The sequence below is a fragment of the Pavona decussata genome, unplaced genomic scaffold, assembly GCF_977016875.1.
Source record: "Pavona decussata unplaced genomic scaffold, jaPavDecu1.1 SCAFFOLD_134, whole genome shotgun sequence".
Taxonomy (NCBI): Eukaryota; Metazoa; Cnidaria; class Anthozoa; order Scleractinia; family Agariciidae; genus Pavona; species Pavona decussata.
Window position 1 is genome coordinate 3,372,416 of NW_028145547.1, and position 12,622 is coordinate 3,385,037.

General features: G+C 37.6%; 1 long non-coding RNA gene across 1 annotated transcript; it reads right to left on the minus strand.

The window, feature by feature from the left end:
- Positions 1-57: 57 nt before the first annotated feature.
- LOC146467774 (uncharacterized) lies at positions 58-6,038 on the minus strand. Its single transcript, XR_014867647.1, has 2 exons — positions 5,773-6,038; positions 58-394 (listed from the first exon to the last, which is right to left on the minus strand). It is a non-coding gene; the product is annotated as an uncharacterized LOC146467774 (long non-coding RNA).
- Between the last annotated feature and the right edge of the window lie 6,584 nt (positions 6,039-12,622).

Here is a 12,622-nt window from a genome sequence, read left to right on the forward strand (position 1 = left end):
CACGCGAGAAGCGAGAGGAGAAGTCTGTGCGAGGGTGACTTTCTCGACAATCCCCGAGCGAAAGCAGGTGATTGGGAAATGAGAAAAATACCGCTTTCTTTGACTACACATTATATTTATATTTGAAAAATGTCACTAATGAAACTTCAAACAACAGTCAGTAAATCTCATAGAACACAAACAGACCAAACACGTACAGCATGCATTGATAATCGAAAAATCGTTGGCCATCAGTGTCCGGCCACAACACAACTGCAAGTTTCCAGCTTTGTTTGTTTCTAAGATGACATGGTTGCAGTTCGGGATCGGCTTGATGCTGAACAGGTTGACGCGCGCCTTTGACGAAAGCTTCGTCGTTTGCGCCATAGGTGGCGTAAACGGCACCCTTAACGCCCTATAAAAACCAATAAGAGAAAATATTAATAAACACTTACCCACTACGTCACTCTTATAAACCCTCATACCCCGCTCCCCTCAATTATTATTATTATGATGATGATGATGATGATGATGATGATTATTATTATTATTATTATTATTATTATTGGATATCTGAAATACGTGTCTATATGCTTTTATACTTAGGGCGTTTTATGGACACTGCTTTAGCCGTCATTAGTAAAATTCGATTGTATGATCTTGATATCTCTGCATGATGGATTTCTTTATTTTACAGAATTTTGAACTTTTATTATTAATTAAATCTATTTCCTCTTCTTTTATGTAAGACTAAGTTGCTTCTATTTTTTAGAATTTGTAAATGAATAGTGTTTTGATGAATTAATTGAATTTTCTGTAACAGCAGGTTGATTGTAAATAGGATTTTGATTGAGATTTTGTCATAAAGATTTTATTATTATTATATTATTAACATTATTACTGTTATTATTACTATTATTATTATTATTATTATTATTATTATTATTATTATTATTATTATTATTGTTATTGTTATTTTGATCAGTGATGATTTCTTGAAACACAAGCAAGCGAAAATTAAAGTTAATAGCTGACGTTTCGGCGTCATCGTGAGGGCCTATCGTGACACCATTCTCAAGGCAAAGTGGATAAATTAATGCGAAGATTTGATTGCTATACTCTACAGTCTCTACAAATTAGCATATTACCAATGGATCGCAAGTTCTTCAAGTGAATACCTTTGCGCGAAGTGAGTCTCTTTACACGTTTAGGACAGGGATGGTTTAAGTTTTCTTATGAAAAGCATCTCCTTAATTAGGCAATCAAATTTGTTCGAACATTTAGCCAGCACGTGAAATTGTTCTGTAAGACAAGGAGGTGCGTTCGAGTTATGTTCGCTTAAGTAGTGTTTACAAATAGACGACGATTTTTGTTTGTGTCCATCAACGCGTTCGTCGAGGTGGCCGCGAGTGTAACCAACATTCCTGCATCGCACAGGTTACATTGAAATTTATAAACGAGACATTGCTGGCTTGACTTCTCGAACTTTAAGGTCTTCCTTGAGTTTTCTGCTGATGAACACTATGGCGCGTTTTTAGTGTCAAAATTCAAACTATCAATTCAAACATTCGATCCTTCAATTCAAACATTCAATCCTTCAATTCAAACATTCGATCCTGCAATTCAAACATTCCATCCTTCGATTCAAATGTGCAATTGTTCGGTTCAAACATTCAATCCTTCAATGCAAATATGGAATGGGTCGATTCAAACATTCCATCATTCAATTCAAATATGGAATTGTTTGTTTCAAACATTCGATTCTTCAATCCAAGCACTCTTTTCTTCAATCCAGAAATGCCATTCTTCAAGTCAAACATGCATTCCTTGTATTGCCTGGCCTATCATTCAGTTCAAGCATGCATTTTGTCAATTCAAACATGCCATTTTTCAATTCAAACATTTGATCATTCAATCCAAACGTGCATTTCTTCAATGAAATCCTGAAACTCAAACACTACACCATAAATTCCGCGTTCAATTTCGATAGAAAATGCTGAAATCCTGCTGTTGAAACATTCTGCACTTTAATTTCAAGATATGAAATCCAGATTATAAATTCAAACATAGTCTCACAATGCAGTTGTGCAGTGGCTCGATTCAAACATTCACTTCGGCGATTCAAACATTCAGCTCAGCAATCCAAACTTTCAGCTCCTCTCCAGTAGTCTGGAACCGAGGGGACTCTGTAAAACGAGGATACGGACGGGCGGGCGGGCGGATGGCGGACGGCGGATGGGGCTTTAAAAAAAAGGGGAAAAAAAGAAGAAGAAGAAGAAAAAAGGATGTTGATACGGTTAAATTTATTGGTTAATTGTCACCTTCTAAGAAATGCTAGCTTTGGCAATTTATTTTATTAATTTTTTTATCTTTTTTTTAATTTGAATTAATTTTTTTATCTCATTGTCAGTCAAACAGCGAAAACGCTACGGAATGTTTCTTCTCGTTTTTCAACCAAATCAGTCTGAGTTTGCAGTGGAACTCCGTACATTAGTACGACCCACCATCCGGCAAAACAACACGTTCTGATTAACGGGTAAAGTACTGTATGAGCTCTTGTTAGGCATTATAGATTGGAAGTCATGGTTATTGTTTGAACAGACAGATGGATACAAGTTACTAAAAAATTATTTTAAGATGTCCAAAGATTTCCCTGTGTAGGATTTTTGAACGTGTCATTTTCTTCTCTTTAAATTTGTACACAAGCGAAATTTTCCTTGCAATATGGGGACTTTGTTTGATCGGGTTTTGCGTCTTTTCGGTTTTGATATTCATTGCGGATTTTGGTTTTTCTCTTTTTTGAACATTCAGATTTTTTTACCTGACAGAAAAACATGTTTTTTTTCGGTCAGTTTCTGGTTTTCCCCCAGTTGCCTCGGCGGCGGCCTTCAGTCCCCAGTCAAGTCAGAGGTCGTCTTCTCCGTGAACTTGGTACAGTCGAACCTCGATTATCCGGATTCGTTGGGACTTGAATAAAATGTCCCGATAATCGGAGTCCGGATAATCGAAATTATGAATATTAATGACACAGGAATGTAAAGGAATGAAATAAAGAAAACAATTTAATCGGAATAGATTTTTAACCTTGTCTAACCAACCGGTTGATGCTTTGAAGCTTTCGCGATCGGTCGACTCCGCGTCCAACTGCGCTGAGAAATGTTTCGCTTTTCTCCTGAAGAAGCGGACCTGAAATTGGTGTTCCGCTGCTGAATAAACCAAGCGTATAAGGCTTTATCTAATTGCTCTGACACGTGCGCAAATCTGACGCAGGGAAATCTTTGGACATCTTAAAATAATTTTTTAATGACTTGCATCGATCTGTCTGTTCGAACAGTAACCACGATTTCCAATCTACAGTACAGTACTTTACCCGTTAGTCAGATTATCCTGTAAATGCATGAATGTGAACGTGTTCTTTTGCCGGATGGTGGGTCGTACTAAGTACGGAGTTCCACTGCAAACTCAGACTGATTTGGTTGAAAAACGAGGAGAAACATTCCGTAGCGTTTTCGCTGTTTGACTTACAATAAGATAAAAAAATTAATTCAAATTAAAAAAAAGATAAAAAAATTAGTAAAATAAATAGCCAAAGCTAGCATTTCTTAGAAGGTGACAATTAACCAATAAATTTAACCGTATCAACATCCTTTTTTCTTCTTCTTCTTCTTCTTCTTCCCCCCCCCCCCCCCCTTTTTTTTAAGCCCCATCCGCCGTCCGCCGTCCGCCATCCGCCCGCCCGTCCGTATCCTCGTTTTACAGAGTCCCCTCGGTTCCAGACTACTGGAGAGGAACTGAAAGTTTGGACTGCTGAGCTGAATGTTTGAATCGCCGAAGTGAATGTTTGAATCGAGCCACTGCACAACTACATTGTGAGACTATGTTTGAATTTATAATCTGGATTTTATATCTTAAAATTAAAGTGTAGAATGTTTCAACAGCAGGATTTCAGCATTTTCTATCGAAATTGAACGCGGAATTTATGGTGTAGTGTTTGAGTTTCAGGATTTCATTGAAGAAATGCACGTTTGGATTGAATGATCAAATGTTTGAATTGAAAAATGGCATGTTTGAATTGACAAAATGCATGCTTGAACTGAATGATAGGCCAGGCAATACAAGGAATGCATGTTTGACTTGAAGAATGGCATTTCTGGATTGAAGAAAAGGGTACTTGGATTGAAGAATCGAATGTTTGAAACAAACAATTCCATATTTGGATTGAATGATGGAATGTTTGAATCGACCCATTCCATATTTGCATTGAAGGATTGAATGTTTGTATTGAAGGATCGAAAGTTTGAACCGAACAATTGCACATTTGAATTGAAGGATGGAATGTTTGAATTAAAGGATGAAATGTTTAGATTGAAGGATTGGATGTTTGAATTGATAGTAAAAACGCGCCATAGAACACAGGCTGAATTGTGGTCATGATTTTTGAGCTGACGTCTGTGATGCGTTTCTTCACTACATTAGCAGAGGCCTGATCTTTAAATGGTATGACAACTCGGACGGTGGGTGTAGATATTTCAGTTGATGGAATGTGCTGTTGGTCTGATACTTTGAAATCTACGAATAGGCCTTATCACGGTTTTCGACGCCATTTTTACGAGTAGGCAAACAGGCTCGAAATAACAGTGTTTGTATGGAAATCTGATGTCAAATAATTTTCGTAAAACATCGCTTCTGAAAAATTCATGACTTGGAAACTTTTGGCACTAGGAAAAGGATTTTAAGAAAAAATTTGGAGGGATGTAGCTCTGCCAGAAAGCGTCCAGTCGTGTTTTGAAATGTCCATACATTTCCCTGTATTTTTTTTCCCCGCGAGCTATTTTTAGAGCAGTTCACGGTCGGTTCACTATAGAGACAAATGTATGGAAAGTTCAAAACACGACGGGACGCTTTCTGGCACAGCTACATCCCTCCAATTTTTTTCTAAAAATCCTTTTCCCAATGCCAAAAGTTTCCAATTCACGAATTTTTCAGAAGCGATGTTTTATGAAAATTATTTGACATCGGATTTCCATACAAACACTGTTCAGTTTCACGCTTGTTTGCCTACTCGTCAAAATGGCATCGAAAACCGTGATAAGGCCTATTGCTTGACAGCTGAATTGAATAAGTGCCTCGAGTAAAGAGAAAGTCCGCGTAAGATTCGACCGCTCAATCTGGGCCAACAGACAAAGTTGATATAAAATTAATGAAAACACATTTCTTTTGATTCTTAACTTAACAAGACCCGAAATTTTGAGGCGAATGTTCAACCCGTCCCGAATCCCCAAAAATCGACCTTTCACCCAGTCGAAATTAACCCGTTTTCGAATGTTTGCCCCCGAGAAAATATTAATCCGAAAAACCTTACATTTATACCACGAACACATACACTGTACTACTTTAAAAATATGGCATATAGAACTCATATTATTGAGAACTTTTAAAAGGAGGGCATCTCAAACATACCGATGTTAACGATTCGTGTACGTAGCGTATCAAGTGCTGCAACAAAAACCAACATTTCTCAAAATTCTGACTTACTCTGGAAGTCTCGTGTATTTTTTCAAAGAGTCTTAAAGAGTACTAGGATATTGTCCTTAGACTACGGAATAATATTTAGTGGCTCTCTATACTGCAAAAAGGTACGGCCGCAACAATTTTTGGCAAATCTCTTATTTTCCGACATGTGTTGTGTGACAGCGATGGCATCCCAAGGCAACAAATTTCGACTTTTTCTGTCTTGACCGCAACTTCAAGTAGACAAATACGTTTTAAAAGGGTAAACAATTAAAAACATACCTTGAAAGTTCCACTGTTTTGCTTCCAAGACTTCATGTTTCACCGATTAACTGTCAACAAATTTGATGGCCACGTCATGGATACCGTGACACGGGATCCGTGCTCTTTAGTTCGCTTGCAGGCGACGATCATGCTAGCTATAAAAAACCAGAACATCTCTTCAGAGTTCCGTGAAATTAGTTCTGTTATTCAATCGGGCACCCTGCCGACCAAACAATCGTCAGTTCCAGAGGAAGATGTTTGCATGGACGTTGCTGAAAGGCTTTTGAAAGTTGTCGTCCATCTTTGTTGAGATATAACCGCTGACCGCAAAAAACACTTCCGTCTGCGAACAGGAAATGAGGAATAACTGTGCATGGGCCAATTTTCTCCTAGTCTCCCTCGCAGCCGTTTTTTAGGCTGTCACGCAAAGCGTTGCGTGACAGCCCAAAAAACGGCTGCGAGGGAGACCAATTTTCTCCTTGATTTTTTTAAAAAAATAAACAGCATAAAATCAAACTGGGTTTTGTGTTATGACTCCGTTTGTTGTTATTGTGTAAAAAAGAGATGCGTTTTATTGGGTATAGTTGTAACTCATTGACGTGTCTCTATCAAACATATACAATAATATCTTCGTGTGTATGACTAACCAGAACAACATGGGGCCGAAATTTCGTTTTCCGTTGTGTTGAACACCAAGTGTGGCCATAATAGAGGTGACCATCACACAGTGTTTCTTCGCAAATGTTGCAGTGATATTTCTAATCACCTGCGAAGTTGCCATTTGTCACGCGAGAAGATGACCGAAGTTGAACTTATACTGGCTCGTGACGGGCTATTTGACCTTGGAGTCAGTAAGGTCAAGGAGATGAACATATGTCTTACGCACAGCTAGAAATAATCTTGGCAGGTACTGGCAGCCTCCACGAACTTGCCAGAATCCTGAACATACTGAGAAGATCAAACGAGTTGATGGCGACAAAGAGATAAATTTAAAAACACCAAGAGAGATTTATACTCTGTATGGTGAAACAGCACAAGTGGGTTCGCGTGAGTTGTTAAAATGTTTTTATTTCTATTTTTGGTTTTAAGTACGGACTTTTTGCCTTTTTTCTCAGTATCTATTTAACAATTAATTATTACTTTTTTTTTTCTGTCGCTGGTTTAGCGTTTTGTACGGCATGCCGAAAAAAGCATAAGGGGAAACTTGAGGTAGAGTAAGACTAGCCGAATAGTGGTTGTGATGAAAGTTCAGACTAGAGGTAATATAAATGACTTGAAATAAATTAACTTTCTGAGGTGACATTATAGGATACTAGAATATCACTTCTGTTGATCTCGAGGCTTTGTACTTCGTTGATAAACTGAAAGGTATCTGTCACCGTGTACTGATTGCATGAGAGTGGTTTTAACTTTTCATCAAGCCACTTGGCCAACGCGTAATATTCTATCCCTGAACCTGGTCAATTGTACGATCCTGCTCCTGCCATCCCTAGTTTTTTAGCGTCTTTTGGTTGTTCGTGTTTGAATTATTATTTGTATCATGGGAGGTGCCTCGCATGGGTCCTCGCGTCCCGTTTGCACCTGCCCTTTTGACCTTATCACTTTAAATCACTTTTCACATATTTTTCCTTTCTCCCTGGCTGTTTAATTTCTTGTATTTAACATGTGTGATGGTCAATAAAGCTGTTAAAAAAAAGCATAGTTATAACAACGCGTAGCGGAGAGAATTGGGCACATAGCAAGTTGTTCCTTATGTGTCTTCAATGACACCAGCAAATTAAGGCCAGTTGATACACAGAGCACCCATTCTCAGCTAACAGGGACCATTGATGTCACGCCTCTTTATGTCTTCCTTTTTAACAAACCTCGCCCTCTCTAACACAAAAAGCATTTTATTTTCATCTTCAACATCTAAGAAGTTAACGGAAAAAATTTTGTTGAATTAACCTGTCGAGAAATTTTTTTGTGCATATCTATGTTACACCAAGTAATTAAAAATAGGGTGTCCATGGACGGCAAAAAATTTTAACTTCGAGTCAGTTTTTTATCAATACACGCTTTGAAGATTGCACTAAAGATCGTGCCTATTTTAAACTCTTACACATAAGTTTGTAAATATACCAATTGTAAGCTTCATAGCCTTTTTGTCTTCTGGAAATTTTATGAAGAGTTGGTGTCCCACGATTTTAGGTAAATTACGTTACTATGTCTGCAGGGCAAGTTATTCGCTGGCTTATTTCATAATACTCGCATGCCTTTTGCATTTTTTACCCCTGTTTTATATTTACTTCAATATAGCTGGCACATCTAGCTGACTTTCTCGACACATTTCGAAAAAAACATTAAATTAGTCAGTGATTGGGTTATTTTCTTTTTGGACCGTAAATTACGTTACTATGTTTCATTGTAAATATCTTACGTACAAAATACAGCAAGTCGGTAACTGGTGTTCGGAAGAAACTTGCCTACTAGGAAATCAAGAAATGATATAGCAGTTCTACTATTACTGTCATTTTATAATCTTTAGAGAAAATAAAAAGGACAATGTAAATTACGTTACGGTAACGTAATTTACCACGAATGACATAAGGTGACTTTGTGACGGCGTTACCCAGGAATGTCCTGACCAAATAGCGTGAGTTTAAGCGTGGGGTGTAATACTTGAGATGACGCAACCAAAGCGGCCTTCCGAGCCTTTTTGACCTCATGCTAAGCTCGCTTAGGAATCTCACCAACTAGAAAAAGTTCAATCGAGATAGTGACTGTTTTGACTGCAATGTAAAGTAAGCACAAATGGAAATCAATGTTTTTCTATTCTATGTAAGCTATTGCCGCACTATTTATGCGAGAAACAGCGGTATGAATTAATCAAGCGAAAAACGTTGCCCATTTTGGCAATAATTGCCAAAAATGAAAAAATGAAAATGAATTTCAATTACATCGACGAATTGGAAAAAACAACTTTCCAGTTGACTGATTTTTAACTTTATCGAGAATGTAGAAGCATGATTTGAGACTCTTTAATCTATCTTGCATTTTAATGGCTCTTGGATCTCGTTTTCAGTATGTTGCTTCCGAAAAAATAGTTACAGGGTTTTTCCCAATTACACTCTCCATTCTTAAGCTTGACCAATATGGCAGTCCAACAACAAGATCCGCTCCAATACTTTATTCGCACGTAAAATGCAAAATTTATTGTCCACAGACGTGGCATGAAATAAGACCAAAAATCCAGAAAGCGTAAACAGAGCGAAAAAAGGCCAAATGAAGGTAGCACTTATCTTGAACTAAGAAGTCAACAAATGGAAAAATACTATCGGCGCACAACACAACTGAACTTTCGAGAACTGAATATTTAGAAAATAGACGGGAAGGGGTAAAAACTAATCTCTCGGAATAACATTAGTATATGTGACAATAAAAACGAAACAGCACGTTTGTCTGGCAAAAATTGTTATGCTTACATGTAAGTTATCACATGTTATCAGTTAACTTCACAACTTAAATGTTTTGTTCAAGTTAATAGTTTTGATCTAAAATGGACAGTAATAGTTCACATTTTTATTATAAAATGATAGCTCAGTACATAAATTGAGCGAAAACTGTAATCTTGCAGGGTAATCAATGGATAGATGTTATAAGAAAGTGAAATCGAGCAATATTGTGACAGTGTACTGGTGTAAATTACGTTACTGTTCGGTATGTAAATTACGTTACCATGTTTCAGGCCCTTTCCGGTATTGTTCGGGCAAAGCTTACCAATCAAAACGTCTGTCACTAAAAATCTTCACTTTATAACGTTTATATTACTGGGACTGTGGACTCAAACTTCGCGGAAGTAAAGAAATAAGAAATAAAATACAAATAGTTAAATTATTTACGGATAAAAATAGGAATTTGGTTATAGAATTGTAGGGAAATTATTCCTGTCATATTTCACTTATCCCCAAATGACGAAATAAAACAATTTTTCTTGTATCTATGTTATCTAAAAATGATAAGAATAAAACTTTTAAAGCCATCTATTCACTATCCCCGTTACGTTTCTTTTCAGCAGTCCTAGACAAAACATGTATTTTTTTTGTCAAAGGGGAGGTCGAACATTTTTTCCCATAACTCAAAAACCACTTGGACGTTTCTTGTCCAAATTTAGGAAACGAAAATTTGAATAATAATCAATTCAAAAATTCTTGTGAAAAGTGGATCGGAAATATTTTTTTTTCAACTTTTCAAACTGCTAATGGTCCCTGTTAGCTGAGAATGGGTGAGAGACCCAAAACAAGAGGAAGGCCAGCGAAATACTATCATCCGCTTTTGCAACGGGAAAAGCAAATTAACGCTGTCATATCCAAAGTACTACCCAAGCCCATTGCCGACTCCATCCGCCCCAAAGGTTGTAGGCTTCCACACATATACGGCCCCCCGAAGACTCGATTCGCGCAAAGGTATTCACTTGAAGAACTTGCCATCCATGTGGCTGTAGAGTATAAAAATAAAATCTTCGCATTAATTTATCCACTTTGCCTTGAGAATGGTCTCACGATGACGCCGAAACGTCGGCTATTAACTTTAATTTTCGCTTGTTATTGTCATAATTTTTATTATTATTATTATTATTATTATTATTATTATTATTATTATTATTATTATTATTATTATTATTAGAATGGCCTTGGCTTAACGAATGGTTTTTTTTTTAACTTGTGATCGATCATTAGCCGTGCTAACTGCGAGGCAGCTTGGCCAACGTGCCACTGAAACATTAACTATATACTGTGGTATTGAAGCTTGTTACTCGGTCTCTCATCTCCAGTATAACCAAGAACTGGGTCTCGTTTGGGCCTTTAGAGACTCTTGATCTAAAAAGCAAAGTCTCTGGATGTTTTAAAAACATTACGGTCGTCTCAGCCCGTGCCATAGATGATCATTGTACACCCATGATCATGCACACTGTTCCCCTACAAGTACATTTACATACTCTACAAAAGTTCAAACTTTTACCCATAGAAGGTTAGAAAAGTTAATCGAATATCGCCAAATACTGCGGATTCGCCATGCTGGTTCTCTATCAGTCAGTCAAGAAGAGTTCCTTCTGAAAGCCAGCTGTGAGGCTAAAACCTCGAACGAGTCAACAGTGAAATCAGGAGTGAAATACGCACCAGTAAGTTTCAGATAGAACTTCTTCATTTACTGACAAAACGTAACCTTACTGGGCAAAATTGATGATAGCAAAGAGATCACTTTAAGTATAGGCCACTCATCTATAAGGTTTGATGATTGACAATGCCAAGAGTCAACAGGTGTTTGGTGGCATGCATAAAACAGCACTGAATATTAACTTTAAGCTGCGTCGCAGCCACCCAAGAAGCTCAAATGAATGTACGTTTACTTGGAATGTTTTGCTATGATAAAAGGTTTTTGAACTGAAAAGAGAACATGCATATCTGTCTGGATTTGTAAGAACGTACCCTCAGAAATTAACCACATTTTGAGACTTTCTAGGCTGATGGAATATGCTAGTCCAGAACATGAATTTAATTAGGGCTCGTCACCAGAAATCAAGGTCAAAGAATACTTCAGACCTGATATATATAGTAGGTTTGTCTTTGAAATTGGACATGACACTAGCACTGACATTTGAACTGATATGAAACATGGCCTATGTGTTGACAAAACAAGAGCGGCATTTGGCAATTATTAAAGGCGCCAACACATCTTTAATCTCACCCAAAACCCGGTCTTTTAGCGCTCAAGTCTAGCTTTCTACAACGGAATCGGCTCAATCGGAGCAAGACAGCGTTTTAAATTGATTTTTCGTCTTCATTGTAGATCCATGACACAATCGAATCACGCCGAGCAAACATCTGGAAATTACTTATGACATTGAGACCGGAAATCCGACCCAAAATCGCACTTCTTGACTAGCCCAACAAAGCTACAGTTATAAAGGCGAAAAATATTAGAATAGCTTTTCAAACTCACGCTTCTTGAAGAGAAAATCCTTGCCCGTTCTTGCTAGTGTTTTTCATATCAGGTTAAGTCCCGGATGTTGAAATCAACATTTGAAAAGGGAAGGGTTAGCGCCTTTTTCTACCACAAAAAAATTCAACATTTGAAAAGGGAAGGGTTAGCGCCCTTTTCTACCACAAAAATATACTAAGTCTTTGGCTGGGTCAACAATTCGCGGAAATTTCACGTTGCCCGAATAGAAATCACCCATAAGAACCACTTTTTAAAGCCAAAGACTGTCAGCTCCTTAAGCAAAGCACACAACATGCTATCCTTTATAGTTCACGTCCGAGTAACTGAAAGTTACCCGTTTAGCTCAAAAGAGAACTAAATAGGGAGCATATTAGACGAGGCAGGACGCTGCACTTGTAAGACTTCTTCCCTCACTAGACTTAATGATGTCCTCAGGAAAACTTTGCTTCATGAAGCCAAACAAAACGCTAGGGCTAATGCATTTCTTCTCAGCTAAGAGCGCACCGAATTCAAAGCGAGTTCGTTGTGCCGTGTTTAAACGTTTGAGAGAGAATGGGGCTAGCGCTAGCTGGGCAAAACAATTAAAGGAGTCTACATCGGGTGGTTTGGGGGGGAAGGGGGCGGTGGGGGGAGGGAGAAAATAGCTTTTCTCTTAAAATTTGACTGCTGGTGACCCTTGTATCGTACATCCTTAAATTCAATGGGAAATGAAAAACAAACAAACAAACAAAAAAAGGTTATGTGTTAAGGAAAGTTAACAAAAATCGTAGATTTCTGAGGGTATGTTCTTTTAAATCCAGACAGATATTATTAGTATTTAGGCTCAAATTGTTCAGAACGGCTTGATATTCTTCTTTGTATCATTAATCACTTCAAGATAAACTGT